The sequence below is a fragment of the Tiliqua scincoides genome, chromosome 3 (genome assembly GCF_035046505.1).
Source record: "Tiliqua scincoides isolate rTilSci1 chromosome 3, rTilSci1.hap2, whole genome shotgun sequence".
Classification (NCBI taxonomy): domain Eukaryota; kingdom Metazoa; phylum Chordata; class Lepidosauria; order Squamata; family Scincidae; genus Tiliqua; species Tiliqua scincoides.
The window spans coordinates 224,040,542-224,064,445 of NC_089823.1; the positions used below are offsets into that span (position 1 = coordinate 224,040,542).

At 43.9% G+C, this 23,904-nt stretch overlaps 1 protein-coding gene across 1 annotated transcript in view; it reads left to right on the forward strand.

The window, feature by feature from the left end:
- LOC136645313 (multiple epidermal growth factor-like domains protein 6) overlaps positions 1 to 23,904 on the forward strand; it is a 260,946-nt gene that overhangs the window by 216,446 nt on the left and 20,596 nt on the right. The window lies entirely within an intron of this gene.

The window sequence follows — 23,904 nt, forward strand, 5'->3', positions numbered from 1 at the left end:
ACATACAGTAGTACCACCTAATCAGGGAATATCCAGAATTGATGGCAGGCCAGTAGCGTGGCTAATGATCTTGTAGCCCGGTGCCAAGCTCAAGATGTTGCCCCGGAAGCGACATCACAACCGGACGTGACGTCACACTTGGGCTTTTTAAAAAGTGAAAATTGGGAGAAACCCACCTCCTCCCTTCAGCAGCTCACCACCCACTTGCTCTTCTGCCTCCCCCCAGTCAGTGGCATTGCTAAGGCATCTATCTGCTTCCTGGGGTCAAAGAAAATTTTGTAGCTCCCCCTCCATAACAAAATCAAATTTAATTAATTAAGTAAATAAAAAGTTATTGGTTCCATGCTGTATCATAATAACATCTCATTGGCACTCAGAACAATCAATCTCATAGGTCAGTTTTGAGTTATGAAAATCCACTTTTTGTTCCATAAAGGCAGTTGTGTTTTCATTTTCTGGTTAATTGGCCATAACTTTTGTTAGAATAGTGATATTCTAATGTGGTTTGTTTCATTGCATTCTGCATGAAATTACCTTTCCAATGATATATAACATGATGGTATTATTCATACATACCAAGATTTTCACAATTTTGGTCACTAGTGTCAAGTTCAGCTTGTTGCCCCCCAAAAGCTTGATGCCCGGTGCAACTGCTACCCTCTGCACCCCCTTAGCTATGCCACTGTGGCAGGCCTATGCTTGTTTAGTCTCAATGCACATCTCTTGTTCTGTATAAGCAGGTTGCCCTGAAGGAACCTTTGGCCCAAGTTGCAAGTATAACTGTCAGTGCAAAAATGGAGCAGTCTGTGACCACGTGAGCGGAGACTGCACTTGTGTGGCTGGCTGGCTAGGAACCTTTTGCGAGAAAGGTATGTTTTATCTCCCTCCTTTTCCCTGTCCCCTTTTCCCCATAAAATCCATAGAGACAATCTGTGCAGATCTCTACATGATTGTATGCTCCGTGGGCTGAATTTTCACCTTCTTCACCTCCAGTGTAAAAATACACAATCATCAGCTATATCAACAGCAGGATAACCTGCTAAACTAGGATTTTTTGCCAGCTTCAAATCCTGGTTAAGCAGGGATCATAGCCATAGTAAATATCAGACAAATTCTTTTACTATGGCTGCAAGAGGAGGAAGAGGAAATATAGAGAAAAGAAGAGGGTCTGCAGGGAAGGAACTTGCAATTATATGTCCTGCTACCAGTCTTTTGAGCACTGTTAAACTGTTAAAGAGAATTCCAACCCATTACCTCTGCACGTTCCTTTAAAGACATAATGAGAGAGTTATCCTGCTTCACTAATGACTTCACTACCTACTGATTCACTGTTTTATCTTGTAAAATTGCTTTTCTGTTTGATGCTGAATAGAAAAGAAAGCAAGATTTGATAAACTAGAACCATGATGCATATTTCAGAACTGCTTTGCCAAAAAAAATAAAAAATAAAAAGATCTATGGTTTTCTGCATTTTGGAAATTATTAAGAAAATTTATATACTGTGTTTCAAAAGCAGTTTACATAGTAAATAATGGATCCCTGTCTCCAAAGGATTCACAATCTAAAAACAGTATAGAAGAGATACCAGCAACAGCCACTGGAAAGATGTCATGCTGGATGAAGAGGGACAGATGTTCACCCTCTGCAAAATAAGAGGATAGCACTTGGAACGGTGCTTCTTTGCCCAGTTAGCAAGAGTTCATGCATTTCAAACTAAATCTATTATTGTAGAGTTTATTTTTCAGATTTGTCCAGACCCATTCCCATGTTCTGATATGTGTTATTCCTGAGTAAATTGCAAGTTCTCTCGTGTGCTTCTGCTACCCTCTAGTGGAATTAAGGGAATGTACAGTGTAGTAAAAAATGAAGAAAGTTGAATCCATCCATTAGGATATAATACCACATCAGGATCATAATGTCTTTATAGGCCTTTATAGGCGAATAAAAATCGCAAAGCAATGACATACACTTTAAGTTACATGCCTCTTCTTTGGCCTTATGCCTTTGCCTTAAGCAAAGAAAGAAAGAAAAGGGATGGAAAGAAAAAAAATGTTGTTTGCAAAGGATACAACACAAGTTACAGTCTTAAGATACTGGAAACTCTTTGCAAACTAAGTAAGAGCGCAAATCTATGTGTACTTACTCAGAAATAAGCCTCACTGAATTCAATGGGACTTACATGGGATTGCATATATGATCACAACCATTGTTTGTGGTTTATTCAGGGTGCATCATGTTAGAGAAAGACGGCATTGCCGCTCTCTTCCATTTGAAAATATAAATACCAGACATTTCTCAAGTCTAACACATCTATTATTATTTTATCTAGTATGTGAAATGTACTGCAAGTGCATTCAAATGAAGCATAGAATGTTATTTAGTCTTTAAAATGGATGTGTTTGACTCTGTGGAATTGTTGCTCTGAGTGCCTAAATCTCTGCAACCAACGCTGCTGTAATATTGCTCTTTAAAAAAATTATTTTCTTTTCTCCTTGTTGATCACATGGTTCCGGGAAAAAAAAAGCAACAGGCAAAGCCACAAGGTGCAGTTGTATTCAAATAAAATAAATAGTTCCCAAGTAATTTAGCTATGGGGGGGGCGGGGAAGCATTGCAGTAAGTATTGCAGGCACCACAGTGCGCCTTGTAAGTGTTCTCTCCCACTCACCATCAGAGTCATTCAATGTGTTGCCATCACTGCCCAGAATGGCTTTGACAGCAAGTGGGAAGGGCCTCTTACATGGCATTGTGGTGCCTGCAGTAGCTATGCCACTGCCCAAATGTGTCTTGAGATCTTTGTCAGGGGACAATTTTGATGGTTTTTACAAAACTTCAAGCTGGACTGAAAGCAACATGGCTCCAACTTTTCAATAGATCCTGAATGCAGGAAACTGCTTTAGACTGAATCAGGCTGTTGGTCCATGTAGCTCAGTATTTTTTACACTGACTGGCAGTGGCTATCCAACAAGGGATGCTGCAGATCCATCCTGATTTCTGCATCCAGAATCTGCCTCTCTTCTCCAGGTACAAGAAGGGGTGCAAGTGTCTACAGCATCTTCCCATCTTACAAAATAGCCTATCCGTCACTGGGAGATATCAAAGGAAGTGAGGAATGCAGGAGGCCACCCACTCCCTCATCTTTGCCTTTAAGAAGAAGATTAGGGAGAAGTTAACAGGACCAAACTTGAATCAGAATCGGATTCCATTTTAGGCTTAGAAGTCTCTCTCAGAGAAAGGAGGACAGTGAGTGCCTCTGATTTTGGGGATCGGCTCTGACAGTGCTGTCTTTCACAATATGCCCCCAGGGAGTCTCAGCCAAGAAGAACAGGAAACTAGTTCCCAGTTCTATAACTAGCTATTTCTTCCAGAACTACCCCCAGCCTATACTTGCCACTAACCTTCTCTTGAGTGATGGAAAACCATTTCTCTTACTGGCTATGAGAATAGGGTTTAGACCCTTACTATATTTTCTTAAGTAATACAGTGGGTCCTCTTTATCCATGGGTTCGGAACCCATGGATTTGATCTAACACAGGTTTGAAACCCGTGTCTGGAGGACCCACAGAGGACCTTTCGGTCATGTTCAGAAGTGTTCTTAGGTGTGTGTGTGTGGGGGGGGGGGGTTGCACACAGCCTCACAGTGCCTCAGAAGGCCTCTTAGAGGCACTTCCTATTTGCCCCACATAACACTTTGGGACATGACTGGAAGGCATTTTCAGAGGTTGCATCCAGAGGTCACCTGTGCCTCCCCTTGCAGATCTCAGTATCTGCAGTTTGGTATCTGTAGTTCTGTACATACTGAGCTCCAACAGTATATATCAGGATCCTTTGTTTTAAAGGGTAGTAAACAAAAATGAGGTGCCACCACGATATGAACTAAAGTTAAAGCATTCATTCCTGGAACAAGAAATCAAAGAGGCGATTGTCATTATACCTTCTCTATTTATTGCATGTCATAATCGCCCATTGCCCTTGGGCTTAAATCATAAGATACGTATTGCAAACCAGACAGGTCAGAATCAATCCATCTCTGCCGCAGAATGAGGCAGTGAACACATAGATTACTACCGGTCTTACATAAGCATAAATTTCTAAAACCCAGTTTAATAAGTAGGCTCTCAATGTCTCACAGCTCACTTGGTAAAAGCCTGTCTCTTAGGATCCGAAACTGGCTTGGCTGCATAGCAAATATTGATCACTTATTCATAGTGTTAACTTATTACATAGATGTAATTGCATGACTCAAATTATATGTATATTTCCTTATCTTCTAAACAGGATTTCTGGAAATCAGGGTGGCATGTATAAAGCCTTCTATGACATTAGCCCAGCTGATTTATTTAAGTGATAGTAGCCCACCTTTGAATAATCAGAGCTCACAAGGGAGTGTATGTCATATGCTCCCTGCCCACCCTCGGGAACACCCACCACCCGTCCTCCCCCTTCCCCGAAACATCTCCCTCCCGTCTCCTCACTGCCTTCCCCATGCCCCCCCTCCAGACAACCATGCCAGCTGAGCTTGGAAGGAGCAACTTTACCAGGCTCCGAGACATACATCAGCACAGGGAGGCCCCCCTACCCCAAGAGTGGCACAAAAGTGCATTATGGCACTTTTGTGACACTCTTTGGCCAGCACAAGGGACCGCACCGGCCGAAGGGGCGCTCTGGATTGCACCTTAAATTACCCATTCCCTTCCCTCCACTATGTCCCATCAGGATTACTCACATCCCAGACCTAACTAAATACCCCTGCACGAAGTCAGCTGCACGAAGTCACAGTGACAATGCCTCTGACAGAAGCTTGACGGTTCACCCAAGCTTTCGAAGACAGGCCTTTGCAGTAACTCTGGAACTAACATGCAGATTTAGTGGCATTTTCCTGCTACATCCTAAAAGCTCCATTTTAGGGCAGGGGGTGATTGTCACGTACACAACAGAATCACGTTCTCTCCATTTCCCATTTTCAGCTTGTCCAGATGGCTTTTTTGGGCTCGGATGTCGCCAGGTGTCCGATTGCAAGAATGTTGCTGCTTGGGATCATGTTACCGGAACATGCGAGTGCCTGCCTGGCTGGATAGGACCCAAATGTGAACAGTGTATGTATAGTAGAGCAAATATTCCGGTATTGAGGGAAGGTCCATCTAAACTACTTAGAATCCAGTCACCATGTTCCACCCAGATCAGTGTATGTCAAGTCACTTAGCAGGCCATTTCCCCTCTAGTAGCTCCCTCATAGCGCTCCAAACCTGCATTTTTGTACCCGCCCCCCCCATTTCAAAAGCAGTTAGCTGTTCAATGTTAGAAGCTGCTGAAGAGCCCGTAAGTGAATAGGCTTAGATAATGTATACATACTATTGGTTATGTGCGCATTTAATACTTTTGTTGGCTCAAGGCCAGGCGCTACCGGCACTTTTTATAAGAAGATAGCAAGGATTGTGTTACACTGCTGTGACACTTCCAATTATTGCATGATGGTCTAGCTATTTGAAATTATTACCACATGTTGACTGTATGTGCTGGGCATTTGGTTAATCACCATGTTCGTGGGCTATACAAAATCCAATCGATTTTGGATTAATAGCAACAGATAGCTATTAATAGCAATAGATTAACGCATTAGATTGCAATAGCAATAGATTAATGGAAGTGGGTGCATTTGAACAATAGGTATTATCCCTATATGTGGACAACTTTGAAATAACTGTATGGTGTATATGTAATTTGATCATGGGAAGGAGTTTAATGTGTAAATGACTCTCCAGTGTGCTTACCCTAGTTAGGTCTTTTACGTGGATCCCACTGTCCAATGTCTACAAGACCCAACATATGATGGGAAAATTGGTTATCTGAAGTTCTCTTCTGATGTGGTCATAATGTAACATAAAACTCATTTCTTTTGCTGAAATTCATCAGGTTTTCTCAGAAAATGGCTCATTCCATTGCTACATTCTTCCTATGGATCTCCTTAGCACCGTCTATTATCATTAAGCCGCAGATAAAAAAGAATACAGAGCCACAACCTACAGGGAATGTGGCACGAGGAACTTGAGCCACAAAGCTGACTGAATTAGTATCAAGAGACACAACAGGATGTCTCTCATCAGTGTCTCTTCTGAGTGTTGGGAGAGTTAGGACAGACAAAAGAAAATATTTCTTTACCCAGCGTTTTATTAGTCTGTGGAACTCCTTGCCACAGGAAGTATTGACGGCATCTTGCCTAGATGACTTTAATAGGGGATTGGACAAATTTCTGGAGGAAAAGTTCATCACAGGTTACAAGTCATGGTAGGTATGTGCAAGGTAGAGGTAGGCTGCCTCTGATTGCCAGATGCAAGGGAGGGCACCAGGACACAGGTTGTGTCTGTTATCTAGTGTGTTCCCTGAAGCATTTGGTTGGCCACTGTGAGATACAGGAAGCTGGACTAGATGGGCTTTTGGCCTGATCCAGCGGGGCTCTTCTTATGTTCTTATTAGTGTCATACCATGCATCAACACAAGTGTGTGGGCCACTGTTATCATTACTACATGCAACATATTCATATATGGCTCAGAAATGAATAAAGTGAGAGGAAAAAACAAACAAACTAAGGGTAAGTCATTGCCCATGTTTACGATATTTCAGCTATCATAGCACAAGCTCTGTTGGCACAAATAAGCATGACTGATATATCATGTCAAGCATTTATAATAGCTTTCAAACTAATAGGCACCAATCCAGTCATTGTGTTAGCCGATCTTGCTAGTACGCCACTTCAGCAACACCAATTTAGAAAAGAGGGTGACCTTACTGCCTCCATTATCCTTCACTATTCCAGTTAATTGACACTTTATAGTAAAGGTCAACCCTAATTATCTATGGGTTCGACCCAACGTGTGTCCCTGACCCACATCTGGAAGGCTGACCTATAACCTCCAGACACGACTGGAGCGCCCCTCCAGAGGTCCTCTATGGCCCCACCCACTGATCAATTTTCAGTGGATTTTGGTATCTGTGGGGTTCCAGGAACATACGCCTGCAGATGTCAAGGACTGACTGTACAGTGTGTTATCTTCTTTCTATATTAAACTAACAACAAGTGACTGGAATCCAAAGTGGCATATATGTGCAAGCGTTTTTCAAACCCCCCCCCAAGGGTCTTGTCTTACCACATGACATTCATAGAACAAATGAGCATGACTCAGGACTTGCACACTCCCTGCCCCCCTCACATGCACATTATTCATGCAGGGAAAGCCTATCTCCTGAGTGAGTGGCAGTGTAGGCTTCTGAATTTCCAGTTGCAGTTATTGCCTTCAAGCCTTCTTTTGACTTTCTTGAGGTATCTGGTTGACCACTGTGGGAAACAGGATGTTGGTCTGATCTAATCGGGTGCCACTTCTGTTCTTTTGACCAAGGTTCCGCCTGGGAAGAAAGATCTATATGTGTTCAGCTTCTTCACATTAATGTGTGATGCATGACCAGCATGCAGGGTCCTGTTTAACCCTCCTACATGGCCTTTGTGAGTCAGGGAAAATGAGTGGACATAACCCTATGTCATCTGCATCCCCCCAAAAAACTGGGAGGCCCTGGTGGACTGCAGCCAAAACAGGAAGTCTGCTCATCTCCTTCCCCCCAGATGACCATGCACCTAGTTGGATCCCAGATTTTAGAAGTATAGAAACGAATAACGGGAGGGGATTTTCACCATAACTATTTTACAACTCATTTGGTCTGTTTAGATTAATAACATCCCCCCCCCCCCAATCAGTTACTGAACAAAACACAAAGGAAGGTATTTGGGAACCATCCAGTCAATGAGTTAAAAGCAGCAACCCAGGTCTTGGATATTCATGCACCTGTTGCTAGTTTTAAGCCAGTAAAAATGCAAGTTGCTCAGTTTGGTATGACTTGGAGCTCACCAACACCTAGTAAAGGTATGAGCACTGTGTTCAATCTGAACCGTCTGCCAGTAAAAAGTCAAGTTCTGCTGTCAGAGTCAGTAATGCAACTGAAAGACAATGGTACATGCTGTGCTTAACTAACATTTTATTCTGGTTCTGAGATTCAGGTTTTCAAAGAATAGCACTTTAATTTTGCCAGGGACACGGCTGGCAGAAGCTAATAGCAATAATGGTGAACAGAAGTCAGGAAAGATTGTGAAGATGAAGCAAATATTTTGAAACAGTTACTTGGGAAGGGGGAGAGAAAAAAAGGGTGTTGTACAAACATGGCCGGCACATGTGAGTGTCAGCTGGGGCCCACCCAGTAGGGGTCAGTGGTGCCACATTAACTTTAGAGCAGCCATTTCACATATGGTGAGTGTTGTCTCTAACCTTGCTTAGCCTTTCACAAAGGAAGGCCACAACTTCATTTTCTTCCCAAGAGATGGTTAAAATGTTTAAGGGCCCAAGCCTATCCAGGCCTTGTGCTGGTAGGTCTTGTGATTGGCCAGTGTAAGGCCCAGGCCATTGGTGCAACAGGTGCTCCTGCAGCCCACTGCCACTAGCGCAAAGTCCTGGAGGCTGCACATGGACAACATCGGCTGGCAGAAACTCTGCTGTTGTTGGTAGGTCATTGGCAGGAGCAGGGTGGGGTGGATCAGTGTGAATTGGGGGCCAACCTGGAATCAGTGCAGGGGCTGGAAGATGATGATCTTGATGGCATCAATGCATGTCGGATCCTGTCCTGGCCCAGACTCAACTCCTGAGTCTTCACAGATGAATGCCAACTAAAAAGCTGGTGTAGATCTGAGAGGACCCTTTGGGGACCAGACAACCTAGGGGGTAATTAAAAATGTTCTTTACTTACCTCTCCTGGGCTGTTGGGTCACCTACTGTATTGGGGGACAGGATTGTTCTGCAGAGATCAGAAAAGGCTGAAGCCAGCTTTTAAAGTGCAGAACACAGTTCTGCCCCATCCCCACGCCTCAGAAATCATGACCAAAGCACCATTTTTGTTCCCAAGCTCCCAGTGGCTCACACCCAGCATATGTTTAATTTTTTCCCATTGATCTAATGAGGGCCAAAATCTTGTTTAAAAAAAATGAATAGAACATTGAGATTTACAAGAAACTGAAGACACCATAAACACTGGCTTCTGTACTTGTGCAGTGATTGAACACCTGACCCACCATTTGCTACTAGAGCAGCCTTGTAAGATCAGTCATTCTGGTAGCTGCCCTCTAGGCTTCATGAAATGTGGACCTATTGTGTTCCCTCTGTGTTGTTACTGAGTTGAAAGTGATAGCTTTTCTTTGGTCACAGTCCATTTGCTCTGATGTTCAAAACACGTATAAAGGTTGCTAATCTATCACCTTAAGTCTTGAATGAGCTTTCTAAACTGTATTTTTTATAAAACCAAAAACAAAGCACCAAAACCCCACCAAGAACACTGGGCGCTTTGTTTCTGTGTATTAAGTTTAATTAAGGAATGATGCTCTTGATCATAGGGCATGCTTCTCCTTCCCTTCATCTTCCCTTAAAGCCAGCTCTACTTGTATCTGAAAGCCATTTGTCCTTGTGCAATGGGACCATTAAAGCTTTATGTACCACACTTGATTTATTTTTGTGCACTAGTTTAGGTGCCAGAACTGTCACAACTTCTTTTGCCTCCAAGTTAAAGGGATAAGGTCAAACAACAATGCAGAAAGGTAGTCTCCCTTTTTTCCCCTCTTAGCTGAATGATGAATCATCACTTTGATTTTAAAACTGGCCAATAATGCCTTGTAATACGCGGGTGTTGCTGGTTGGTTTCTTCCAAGAGTTGCTATTAAAATGGTCAGGCAATGGCTTGCTTCCAGGTTTTCTGGCAAAGCTTGACATTATATTTATATTCAGGCCTTGCGGTACAGAGTGATAGAGAGATCTTCTCCTAAGAGAGAAGTAAAAGGGTTGGAGGGGAAGCACAAGACCAGTGCATAATTGAGACAGAAATTGATTTACTCTAAGACTTAATGCTATTAAAAGCCGCTGGCTTAGGGAGGTCGCTTGGCGTGAATGAAAAAGCTCTTCAAAATTATTGATAAGGCAGGATGCAGTCCATCCACGGAGGACTTGTCAACAAGCAGGAATAAAACAAATGGGCCCCATTTTTTTTTTTTTTTTTTTTTGCTGTAGTGGGCAGAGGGCACCAGCCTATAGGGTGAGTTTGAGACATTGATGCAAACGGTTGCAGTACAGTATTTATGAGCATTGCTCGTAACCACAGCTTTTCTTGTACTGAGGAGCTTGAAAGGAGCAAAAAAATGGCCAACCTGCCTTGCAGGAGCAATAAAAGCTGTTAACACAGGAAGCTTGAGCTGAAAGTAGATATTCTGAGAGTCTCATGGCTGCCACTGAAAATGGCAGCCTCTCTTTCTTTGCATCATCTAGGGTTAGTCAAGACACAATGTGATGTCACTGTGAAAAGCCTTCCGGGCACAGTGGTGGCAAAGCCTTACTGTTCCCATGCTGCAGCCTTCTACCTCTGCAGCTGATCTTTGTAAACAGTTGCACAGGGCGGCCACTTCCCCCTGGAAATTGGGGCACAGAGCCTTTTGGGGCAATGTGTGGTGGAAGTGGCTGCCCCACGCGACTAGTTGCAAAGTGGGAAGGCTGCAGCACAAAACGGTAAAGCCTTCCCACCACTGTGCCAAGCCTGGAAGGCTTTTCACGGTGTGCTGGATCTGACCCCGCAGGCCCAGATTTGGCAGCTGCTGATTTAAACAATCGAAATATGGTTACACATTAGAAAAGCACTTAAGTATTTGAGAGAGAGAGAAACACACAAACACGCATTGCTAAAACAACAAAGCTAACAGCATACTCCTAACTTGTACCGGTACAGGTTGGCTGGCAGGCCTGCTCTTTATCCAGCACAAGTGTGGGACTGGCTAAGGCTCAACCGGAGGCAAGGGGAGAAAATTTCCCTTACCCATGGGAGAGCTGTAGCAGCCCTAATGGGTCTACTCAGATCTGTGCCACCTGAAGAGATGCTGTAGATCCAAGCAGAACAGAGCAGCCTGGAGCCACTTCGTGCTGCCCGGGAACAGGGTCAGGATCCAGCATAACTGCTGGTCCTGGCCTTGCATCCTGCTCCCGCCTGCCTGCCGCAGGCCAGCTCACTGTCCACCCTCCTCCCACTCCAAAGCAACTCCTCCCTGCCCTCGCCACACACCATCCCAGACCCTTGCACTGTCCAAACTCGGCCAGCACAGACCTACCTGTTGGCACAGAGGCTGGATACAACCTCTACAGGCCAGTGCGCCCAGCTTACTCCAACAGAGGTGTAAACATGCTTTACAGCATGTTTGTGACCCTCCCAGGCTGGTGCAAGGGACTTGTGCTAGCCCAGGGTGCAGTTAGGATTGCACCCTACGCTCCTAAACTTACTTGTTCCTAATACTCACCTGGATCCTTCAACTCTTGAGCATAAAAGCAAAGATAGCTCTTCATTCTGTCATGCCGTGGCTGATATGGACAGACATCCATGATGGAAATGACAAGGAACATACCCCCCCCCCCAAATAGGCTTTCTTATACCTTGAAGATAACCCTTGTCCAAACAAAACTTTGGATCAGCCTATGTTTCTAGGGAATGACTTTGCCAGCTGGTGTTACCACTAGTCACTTATTCTGGCCCCTCCCAACTGGAGATCAAGCTAGTTTCCACTTTTAATTAGCAAGACCTTGATTCCCCCCCCCCCCCTGCTAACGTTCTTTCCCCACAGTGGCTTCAAAGTGGCTGCAGGCCTGTAAGATGGAGTCGGACCTAGGCTAGTGATTTTAACTTGTTTGTCACAATGGCTAGTGCTTGATGCCAAGCGGATGCCTAGTGACAAATTTCCAGAGATGAGTTCTGGGCAGCACTGAAGCAGAGTTCTGCTAATCAGAAGTAGGGAAAGCAAAATAATGAGGGCATGTTCTCTTTTATATACCTTGCCAGAACCTTCTGTTCTTGCCTTGAGGGCATCCAAAGGTATGTGTGTAGCTGGTTGTAGCAAGAAAAGTTCTGTATCTGTGGTAGCAGAGTGTATTTGACTGGAGTATGGCCAGCAGAAAGGAACACAGTGCACCTGCCAGTGATGCCCAGAGGATGCGGAAGACAAAGAACAGATGGTTCAAGCAAGTAACCTAATGCTGCGGGGGGGGGGGGGGAGTCAAAGTGATATATTGCAAGAATACAAACCTAAAATAGAAGTTAGTTGCCTTCCCACGGCCACAACACCTGAACCAGGGGACATCCACAAAAGTTGAATGTCGGGAGAGTTAGAACAGACAAAATAAAATATCTCTTTATCTAGCATATAATTAGTCTGTGGAACTCTTTGCCACAGGATGTGGTGATGGTATCTGGCCTAGATGCTTTTAAAAGGAGATTGGACAAATTTATGGAGGAAATGTCCATCACAGGGTACAAGCTCTGATGGGTATGTGCAGTCTCCTGGTTTTAGAAGTAGGCTACCTCAGAAGGCCAGGTGTAAGGGAGCGGCACCAGAATGCAATTATCTTTTTGTCTTGTGTGCTCCCTGAAGCCTCTGTGGGCCACTGTGAAATATAGGAAGCTAGACTAGATGGGCCTTTGGTCTGATCCAGCAGGGCTCTTTTTATGTTCTTATGAAGAGATATTCCTTATTCTCTGACCCATGCATTTCTCATGAGTAGCAAAATGACTGTTTGCCATGTGATGGCTGCATGTAATTGTCATGGATATGTGCATGTTAGGCCTTGGTTAGCAAGTGAAGCCTGAACCAAACAAAGTCAGTAACGGAGAAGTGGCTAACAGTTCCCAGCTGCAAGAATGTGAGTAAACAAACAAAAAGATTGTTGTGTCTCCTTTGCTGGCCAGAAAGGACAGACAACAAGAATTACAACCCATTGGAATGTTTAACACCACAGTAGACTGAGGGGCACTGGAATGGAATGCAGCTATGGATCTCCAGTTGGGAGGGATAAGGATTAGGAGGGCTAGCAACCAAGCCAACTTCTGGAAAGTTCTGTCCTCAGAAGTTTCTGATTGGACAGTCTAAATAAGTATGAAGTCACCTCAGTACTATTAGCATAAGAAGTATAATAATGAGTGCCCCAAGGGGTGTGCGTGCTTCTTCTTGAGCAGAGTTTTTGGGGTGCAACATCTTGCACGCGGTGAGCTCCATTGTCTATCATGGGCATCTGGCCTCACAGGTAGCCTGGAGCTAAAAGAGTATGTTACAAGAGTAACTGACCCAGGTGAGAGACAGGGATTAATAGAGATAGCCAGCTAGCTTTATTATTTTATTGCTGATATGTTTCCTAGCCTTATGTTAATGCCTCTAGCATTTGCTGCCTTATGTAACCTTATGTACTTAATAAACTAAAATCTCTTTTACCAAGTTGTTTCATTGTCTGTTGGGGACAAAGTTTCAAAATCCTGCCTAGCCATTCAGCAAGCTACCAAGTGCTCATTGAGGTCTAGTAACTTGAGGGCTGAAGCTTTAATTGGAGAAAGAGCTCAGTGCCTGCAAGGGTTAAGCCTAGAGGGTCTCAGTGTCCCTGGACTGAGGCACTGGCACATACAGGGTGGTGGCAGTACTACTGGACGGGGGGGGACCTTGAGGGCTTTAGGGTTTGAGAACCAAGAACTCCAAACCCCCCCTAAGTTTGCACCCCAAACTCCCCTAAGTTTGTGACAGTAATCCCATTTATTTTTCACATTTTTATGCCACCCTTCCTCCAAAGAGCTCGGGGTGGTGTACATTCCCCCCCCCTGTTTTTTTCACAACAACCCTGTGAGATAGGTGAGGCTGAAGATAGTGACTGTCCAAAGGTCACCCAGGAAGCTTCATTGCTGTGCCGGGGTTTGAACCTAGATCTTCCAGTTCTAAGTCCCACACCAGAACTACCATACCATCCTGGCTCTCAAATGAAAAATGTTAAATAAATGCACTGCACACATTTTTCACAGAATTTGAGTTTTCCTGGTCATACTTTTTAGGCAGATTTTTTTTTGCAGAATTAGCATATCTTGTTTTATTCATTTGTGCAGAACATGAACAAGACTTGTTCATGTCAACTTTGTTCTGTCCCTTTGACAAGTGCCTGATATAATCTTGGTCCGGTTTTGAATTAGAGTACATTCAGCAGCTACAACAAAGCAATCCCTACCAGTCCTCCAACAAACAAACTGCTTGTCAGGGGACTGTGTTGTGGGGCTCTGTTAGTCTGTTTGATTTATATAGAGACATTATGAAATGTGGGAAGACGGAGGCTGATCTACTGTGCACATTATTCTATTCTTTGTTGCTTTTCGGTGGTTGGTTTTTTAAAAATCATTCAAATTGTGTCATGATACATATTTGTGGGTCCAAATTGTTTTGTTAGTCGTGATGAATATCCAAACATATTGTGTGACTTGAAAAGATGGCCCACCTCCAAGTCAATTCTCCCCCCCCCCCAAATTGCATTCCAGACGAATTTGATGTGTCCTTTGAAGTCTTCTGGTAGGGCTTCATGGTTCATTTTCTTTCCTTCTCTTCCCAGCGTGCCAGGGAAACAGGTATGGACCAGGCTGCAGGCAAATTTGCCATTGTCAGAACGGAGCATCCTGTGATCATGTAACTGGGGCATGCATTTGCACAGCAGGGTGGAGAGGCCCAACCTGCCAGGAAGGTAAACTGAATAATTCTAACTTGGGCCTGGTTCTTAGAAACAGAGGAGGTGTGTATGTATATCGGCCATTTTCAACCACTGTGCCATGGCACGCTGGTGTGCTGCAAATGGTCTGCAGGTGTGTTGTGGGAGTTTGGGAGAGGGTCATTTATCAGTAGGGCCAATAGGGATGTGAGCTCCCCACCAACAGCATGGTGTGCCTTGTCAATTGCCAAAAAACTGATGGTGTGCCTTGACAATTTTAGCGCCTTGTCAGTGTGCCATGAGATGAAAACGTTTGAAAATCACTGATGTGTATATACATATACATCCAGGATGCCTTCTGAGCCCAGGATGATGGCTCATGACCTTCCCACTGTGCAGACCATCTCCAGGACGGGGGTTGTTGAACACCCTCGGGGTGTTAATATGGGGGGGGTTAAATTTGATACCAGGGGGTGTTAAAAAGTTTTTGTGACCCTGGGTGCTAGATGGCTTGACTATGCCACTGGTGTGAACTGCACCACTTCAGAATGCAGATAAAGGGCTTTTAAAAAAAAAAACACACACACACAACTTTTTATTACATTAAAAAAAAAATCTTGCAGGTAGTTAACTAGCATACATGGATCAGGCTGGGCTAGAACAGTGATTTTCAATCAGTAGTACAGGTACCACCAGTGGTACTTGAAATGGTGTCTTACTCGTGGGACCCCTGGACACCTGCCACACAGCAGCGAGACCAGAAATGTGACACAACAAACAGTGGTAGGAGGCTTGGCTCAGTGGGCAGAGCTCCAGCGCATGCTTTCCCACACTCAAAAAAGCCCTCCCATCCATCCTGAGCCTCTTATTGGTGTTGATCACATCACGTTTGGTCTCCAGCCCAGAAGTAACTGCCAATGATGTCATCGACAGTTACTTCCAGTGGTACTTCAAATAGGTGGACCGTGTGAAGTGGTATGGCAGAGGACAAACATTGAGAAACACTGAGCTAGAATAATGTGGGAAAGGAGGTGGGCAGCTGCTCACCCAGCCCTCTCAGATGCTGCCCCTGAATCCATGTGGGGGGAAAATGGCCTTGACTCTACTAAGCGGCATTCAGGTGCAAAGCAGGCTTTCTGTATTCAATGCAGCCTTATTTTTATTCCAGCCGATTTAGTGATTGTCTTGTCATGTGACATTCTTGTTCACAGCCTGCCCTCCTGGTTTGTATGAACTGCCTCCAGTGTTGCATCTGTCATAATCAGGCTACTTGTGGTCATAGGACTGGACAGTGAATGTGCCCCATAGGTTGGACTGGAGTAGTCTGTGAACTGGGTAGAGTTCCAGCAGAGATCTTCAAGACTGATTGCATTTATATTCTGTCCCATCCTATGAGCTCAAGGCAACTAACATAATCATAAGCCCCCATCTGCATTGGTTTTAAACTCTGATGTGTTCCATTCCTGGTCAATGAATGACTCTTTGAATTTAAAAAAAAACCAAAAACATATTGTTTCTGGAAAGCTTCTTGATTTGGATCTTGGTGTGGTATCAGAGGAAGAAAATTCCAGTGCTAAGCAGCAATCATGGACCAAGAGTTCTTCCCATTGGGTGGTTTCATTCACAATATGACTAGTGAAGAATTCAGTTCATTTTCATTGTAGAGTATGAAGCTGGAAAATACAGAGAAAAGTGTTGGCAGGACTGTAGCTGCAGCAATGGTGGCATTTGTGATCGCCCTTCTGGGAAATGTATCTATCGCCCAGGCTGGATTGGGGATCGTTGTGATATTGGTAGGAAGGCTAATTTCAAAGCTTTTAATTTTATAAAACAATCTAGTGGCCTAATTGATGTGCCTAGCTATTGGAATTGATGTTGATGCACGTTGCTGTATCTGCTTGTGATGAAGTGACATTTCTGCAGTGTTGATGCCACATTAGTTTGGGATGGGCTAGTTCAGGGGTGCCCAAACCCCAACCCAGGGGCTACTTGCGGCCCTTGGGAACTCCCAAGCCAGCCTGTGGGGAGTCCCCAGTCTCCAGTGAGCCTCTGGCCCTCCAGAGACTTGCTGGAGCCCATGTCGGCCGGATGCGTGAGCTCTCAGTGTGAGGGCGACTGTTCAACCTCTTGCGTGAGCTGTGGGACGAGGGTGCCCTCCACTGCTTGCTCTTTTACATCTGTGATGCAGCAGTGGCAGTGAAGGAAAGGCTGGCCTTGCTTTGTGCAAGGTCTTTTATAGGCCTTGAGCTATTGCAAGACCTTTATTAATTTATATGTTCAATCTCTAATATATTATTTTATGTAAATTTATGTAAATTTATTCCAATTTGAAATGTAAATTCTTTTTTTTCCTGGCCCCCAGCACAGTGTCAGAAAGATGATGTGGCCGTCCTGCCAAAAAGTTTGGACACCCCTGGGCTAGTTCACAATCCTGGGTCTCATCCCACACATATTTTTTGCTGGTGCAACTTTGTGATCAGAGTCAAAGGCTGCAATCATCTCACTGACACTGAAGTGTTGCCTTTGATCTTTAAGGGGACTTCAGTAAGGTTCTGCCAATGAAAAGAAGCTTTCCGTCTTATATTTATATTATTTACTGAATCAAACGTTAAGGCTCAGCCTGTGTTCTCTGATCCTTTGCTGTCCTTTTAGGTGTGGTGAACCCTGTCTTCCTCCTTTTCCCCCTTTCAAGGTATGACTTCCTTTCCCCTCTTCAAAACTATCCTCTAACTAGCTTTCTTTGTACATATGTTTATACACACACATGCTCTGCTCTAGCTCTCTCTTGCTCTCTCTTTCTTTGAATGTAGTATACAGTGGGGTATTTGGCTTTAGCTTCCATTTCTGTCTTGGACCTTATGTAGATTACAAGTGGACCAAATACTTGAGAACCTAAAATCTTCCCTTGTCAATTGAAGGCATTTCAGCTCCAGTTTTTTGGGGCATTGCAGGGATTTGGATGTTCCAATTCTTTGTCAGCATCTTATGTTCTAAAATTTGTTTTTTGTTTTTTTTTAATGAAAGCTTAGTATGGTAATATGCCGGGGGGGGGGGGGGGAGAGAATATAGTTTGTGCAACATTTGTGCAACAACATTCCCCAAATTTGGATAATCCATTCTAATATAGGGAAACCATTCAGATCTTTCTAAAAATCATTTTTAATCGTGAAGTGCAACACTTTGAATTATAAATCCTACACTTTCAATAAACATAATTTCAGGCTTTCTCTACGATTAAATATTGGGCTATTTTTCTGAGGCAAAAAGACTGAAGGCAAAAAAGACTCCAATTCTTCGTTATTCAAAAAAGATAATTAATTATCCTTTTTTCCTAATTCTTGTTGCAGCTTGTCCTACTGGTTTCTTTGGGGAGCAGTGTAAGGGACAATGCGATTGTGATCACAGCTACTCCTGCCATCACCAGACTGGGGTGTGTCACTGTGAACAAGGGTGGAGAGGACAACGGTGTGACAAGCGTAAGTGCTGCTGAAATTCTCATGGTGGTGGTGTCGCAAGGGGGGTGCAAGCCACACCAGGTGGTATGCATGGGGGGGGGGTGACACCACTACTGGCCAAGTACTTTTGTCAGTTCTTGAATCTCTGGCCAGTCAACTTCATTGACTGAGGTTCCAGTGCTATCCAACTTTCCAGCACTGATGCAACTGCAATGCAGCCCCAAGGTAAGGGAACAAATGTTTCTTTAGATCTTGAGTTCCTTTAGATCCTCTATTGCTGCACCCCCATCACAGGATGTGATGCACACCCTGTTGGCACACCTGCATCAGCGCTGGAAAGTTGGATAGGATTGGGCCCTGACTCTGAGTTGTAGTAGTGCAAGAACACACTAAACTGCTTTCCCTTCTCAATTTCATTCATAATATTAAAAATCTTTATAAATCTATAAATCTTTATAAATCTTTATTTTATCCCACAATCCTTTAGTCAATGTCCCAAACATTTTCCTCATCATAGGGAAAGAGCTGTAACCACTTGACCATTTTAGCTGTACCTTTCTCAGCTCAATGTTAGGGAAGAGCAATATTACTAGATGTACTTGCTGTTCTAACAGATTATTTGGGGGGGGGGGGTTTGCTTCAGCCTGTTTGCCCGGCTTCTATGGCAATGACTGCGCTGAGTCTTGCAGATGCCCTTCAGGCATCCCTTGTAACCATGTCACTGGAGACTGTGGATGCCCTCCTGGTTTTATGGGCAGCAATTGTGAAAAAAGTAAGTGTGCTTATCTCTTTTTTGTCAGGTGGGAATAGCATTCAGTATGTTCTTTTGAAAGGGTGTGTTGTGGATACAATGGCCTATTCTAGCACAGCGTAAGAGGTGTAAGCAGGTTCTCAGCTGCTGTCCAGGAAATACTAAGAAACCAAGGGGCCGCTCTTATCCAATTTTCCAGTACCAATGCAACCCTGAGGTAAGAAAACAGAAGTTCCCTTATCTTGAGGAGGCCTCTGTGACTGTGCCCCCCCCCCCACAGGATGCAGTGCATGCTGCCTTGGCATGGCTGCATCAGCACTTGAAAGTTGGATAAGGATCAGGCCCTAAGGCATGCAGGAATTGGGAAGGAAGCTGTGATTTTTCTTACAGTCTAGCCCTGTGCTATGTATCTCCTTACTGTGTCAGGAACCTTTGTTTGTTTGTTTGTTTAGACGTGAAACCACCTGGTTATTCCAGCCAAAGAACTTGGTACTGAAATTGAAATTGCTGTAAGAGCTGTAAGAGCCATTTAAGAAAGGACCAGCCTATGATAAACTTAAGTCAGTGATTCCCAAACTGTGAGCTGTGGCTCCCCAGGGAGCCATGCAAACCAGGCAGGGGAGCCACAGAATCCTCATGAAAACCTGCCTCCCTGTACAGTATATAGCAGTTGTTCTCAAACTGGTGGGACACAACCCACCAGCTTGTAAAAAGCTTCCCCCATTCCTTTAAGGGGCGGGGGAAGGGGGTAGGAAGCGATGCGATTCCCAAGATCATGTCGCTAAGGGGGTGGGGGGGTGCTGCTTTCACATGGTGGGCTTCAGCAAGCAGCAGGAGTTGTGGGGAGCCCTGAGCAGCACTCCGCAGGGTTCCCTGAGGTTTAGAATGTTGACAAACAGTGCACTCAAACCACTTCCGGTTTCACATTGCAACTAGGAGGTGGTTTGTGCGTGCTGTTTGTCAACATTCTAAGACTAGGGAGCCCTGCAGGGATGCTTGTTGGAGCCCACCATAAATGAAAGCACCCGCCTTGCCCCCTTTAGCGATCCTGGGGATTGCATCACTGCCCTGGCCCCACCTCCACAAAGACTTGGATGGTCTCTGACTGACTACTGTGTTGTTCCATTTCTTTGCCTTCATCTCCCACAGAGATTCAATCAAGTAAAAATGCCTATTGAACATGACTGGCATTTTGGCACTTTCATGACATCTGAAGGCAACTTGAAACAATGACTCAAAGGCAGGAATTCTACTCTTATTTGAAGCACCAAACCTCAGTAACGAAAATTCACTGCTGACCTTATTGTTTTGCAACGCTGATCTTTTCTACCCCTTGGGAGGGGTCTTAAGGTTACTGGCAGGGCAAATGTTTCACACATTGAAAGTCCAAGGTTGATTCCTGGCATCTGCAGTTGAAATATCAGGTAGTGTGCAATGAGAGAGACCCTGTCTGGGATGCTGGAGAGCTGCTGCTAATCAGATGAGAAAGTACTGGCTTCGATAGATAAGAATAAGGCCACTTTGGGCATTCATGTGTTTCCTGCAAAATCCTGGCAGAATACATTTGTACAATTGTAAACTGCTGCTGGGCAAGAAATTGAGTAGGAAGAGCACTAAAAGGGATCACTGTAAGATAATCAGATAGACAGGATGAGAAATGGAATAAATGAGGACATATTGCTGTTTGATGGTCAAGCCATGATATCACAAGAGAGAGAAACTGAACAAAAGTTAATTGCAGTTGGAATTTCAGTTAGATTCCCTCCCCATCCCTGTTAGTATCAGTTGGAATCCAACTGTAAGTTGTGGCGGATTAAGCTTTATATGTTGGCAACACAAAGTGCACAGGGAAATAACTAGCTAGGCAAAACAGCTTGCATGCATGGGACAGATTCTCCCAGTGCAGTTTGGTTTTCCTGGTGCAAGAAAAATAGCGGCTTTTCCAGTGGTTCTTTGGATTATGGTGTTGATTTTGTTAACTGATAGACAGAACCAATGGAAATGGTTACAACTGTATACCTTAACTCCGCTTCTGGTGAAGTTTTGATCCACTAAACCCCAGGGCTGCTGTGCATGTGCACTTAATTGCTGTTGTTTTTTTAAAGCTCAGTGTTTGATAGCTGTGGTTTTCCCAGTACTCTTGTAAGTGCTTGTATGAAGCATTTATTTCTGGCAATATGTTTAGGGCAGGTTGACATGTGCATATTCATCGCACATGTGAGCTCTCAGGACAAAGAGAGAACCAAGACAGAAACAGCGTCGATGTTTGACGCTGCCTTGAAGGTTTAAAGCGTCTGTAGAGGAGAGAGCGTCCTTGTATATGTGGGGACTCTCCTGAGTTTATTATTTTAGTCGATTTTCCTTGACATCAACCTATGACTTTCTCTAAGTGACAAGAAAATTGCAACTGGCCCTTGACAGTTGGGCATAAATTGACTGAACAAAACAAAATCAAATGGCAAAGTAATCCCCAAGCAAACGTAATAAACCCAAAGTCCCAGAGGGCAGCATTCTTCTGCAGGCAGTGGTCTTATTGAATAAATTCTACCCTGCTCTTTGTTTGAGCACTGTGTTTACCAAGACAAATGTAATTCATCGGTTTACATTTCCTCTTCCCTTAGCTTGTCTGCCAGGCACATATGGAGAGAACTGTAACCAAGTATGTCAGTGCTCTGGAAAGAATGAAGAGTGCCACCTTGTCACCGGCAAGTGTGGCTGCCTGCCAGGTTACTATGGATTCCGCTGCAACCTTCGTAAGTGTTCGTTTTGCTTCTTCTTCATCTCTATTAAGCAGGCAGTTGATTGGTTGGGACCACATTCCAAAATGCTTTGTTTTTAATAGAAGCTTTCATCTTTATTGTCTTGACAATGGTGGAATGGTTGACTTTCCAAAGTGATGCCAAATAGTTTTTTTGTTTTTGTTTTCTGAGATATTTTGGCTGCAATCCTTTACACACCCTATCAGAAAGTAAGGCTCATTGAACACAATGGGACTTCTGTGTTTTTACTTCTCACTTCTCGCTCGTAAAAATATAAGAAAAGCCCTGCTGGAACCAGGCCCATCTAGTCCAGCATCCTATTTTTCACCAGTTGCTTCTTGGAAGCCCACAAGCAAGAGAGAAAGACATACCTCTCTCACCACTGCTCTCCTGCAACTTGAAACTCAGTTACATACTGATGAACCTAGAGGTAGTGCATATTCATCACTAATAGCCATCAATAGACCTGTCCTCCATGATGTATAGCCCAATCCCCTTTTCAAGCCATCCAGACTGGTGGTCACCATCACCAGTGGTGGGGAATTTCACAAACTGTTTATGTGCTTTGGGAAAAAGATTCTCATTCTATCCATCTTAAATCTCCTGCTAGTCAGTTTCATTGGGTTGGTTTCCCAGTGGTTTCCCCTGGTTTTATTTTGTAAGAAATGAAGAAAAACTTTTAGTAGACATGTATATAGGATTTCGGTGTGAGTGCCTGGAGTTATTTTGGTCATATGCTTATGTTTGTAGCATGCATAATTCAATATAATGAGTGTTGGAGCCTTTGGTTCAATAAGCAGTGGGCTTCTATGATAATAGGCTTAACAATGGGCTTCTATGATAATCTGGGATGTATTGCTTCATTTCCAGCCTTAGTTCTCTGTCTGTAAAATGGCAATATTCAGCCCATGTTTTTGATGTGATACAACCATCACTGAATGATTTTTCTCTGTGTTGTAAATGGTTTTTCTGTTCATGAATCAACTACTCCATGGTGACAGCTGGTACTGATCAACTCAGGTAACCAGTTCTTTGTTAGTCCTGGAATGCTTGTATGTATGTTGACATGATAAATACCAGCTGTCACCATGCAGAGCAGCATTTATCAAAACAGTGTTTGTCATGCGAAATCAGAGACGTAAAATCATCTTAGGAAGACTCCATCACCATGCCAGAGACGGAACATAAGAACCTTATCCATCAAGGGCAATCTGCACATGGAAGATGCTTGGATTGGAAATTGCATATGCAGACTGGATATACATCCTGATACATCCCAGATACTTTTGTACTACAAAATATGGATGTCTTGGGCTACATAGTGGCATCAAATACAACTGGTCTTGGTCCACGTGAAGCACTTATATGGCAATCCTATGTCCACTTTCAATGAGGCGTAAGCCTAATTAAACTAATGGGACTTACTTCTGATTAAATGAGCATTAGACTGTTGGTACATGAAAAATTCTGCAGAAATGCTACGAAAAAATCATCTGTACATCCAAGAGGGGTAGAAATTTATTATTCTGGAATTATCAGGGTTAATAGCAAAGAGTTATCAGGATTTAAGAGAGTTACAAGCTGCAAGTTACCAAACTCTAGTTTTCATATAGACATAAATATATACTATACTACAAGCATCTTTTATCGCTTGAAGGTGCTCTAAACCACACAAAGCCTATGAGAGACAGTGAGATATAAATTTAAACACAAGACTGGATTTATAGTCCAGAAGAATTTATTGCAAAGCACATGCTGCTGGAGGGTGGGGTGAATTCCTTCCCAATTATCCATTAACAGTTGTATTAGTGCTAAAAGTATCAATTGATGGAGCAGGATGATTAATCAAATGGTGCATTTTTCATAGTCTTTAAAAGGTGTACATTTGGGGGGGGGGGGAAGAAGGTCTGTAATTTATTATGTCCCCTGTAAAATGGTGTTCAGTAACATGCAAAACAAGCTGGGCTCATTAGGGCCTGATCCCATACTACTTTCCAGCACTGATGCAACGGGGCATTTACTGCATCCTGCAGCGGAGGGAGAGTCACAGAGGTCTCCTCCAGATAAGGGAACTCAGGGCTGCGGCTACATTAGCACTGGAAAGTTGAATAGGATTGGGCCCTAAGGCAAGATTCTTCATATTGGCAACCTTCAGTCTCGAAAGACTATGGTATCGCGCTCTGAAAGGTGGTTCTGGCACAGCGTCTAGTGTGGCTGAAAAGGCCGATTCGGGAGTGACAATCCCTTCCACACCAGGAGCAAGTGCAGTCTGTCCCTGGTCTGTCTCCCTGGCTATGGGCCTTCCTTCTTTGCCTCTTTGCCTCAGACTGTTGGTCAAGTGTCTCTTCAAACTGGGAAAGGCCATACTGCAC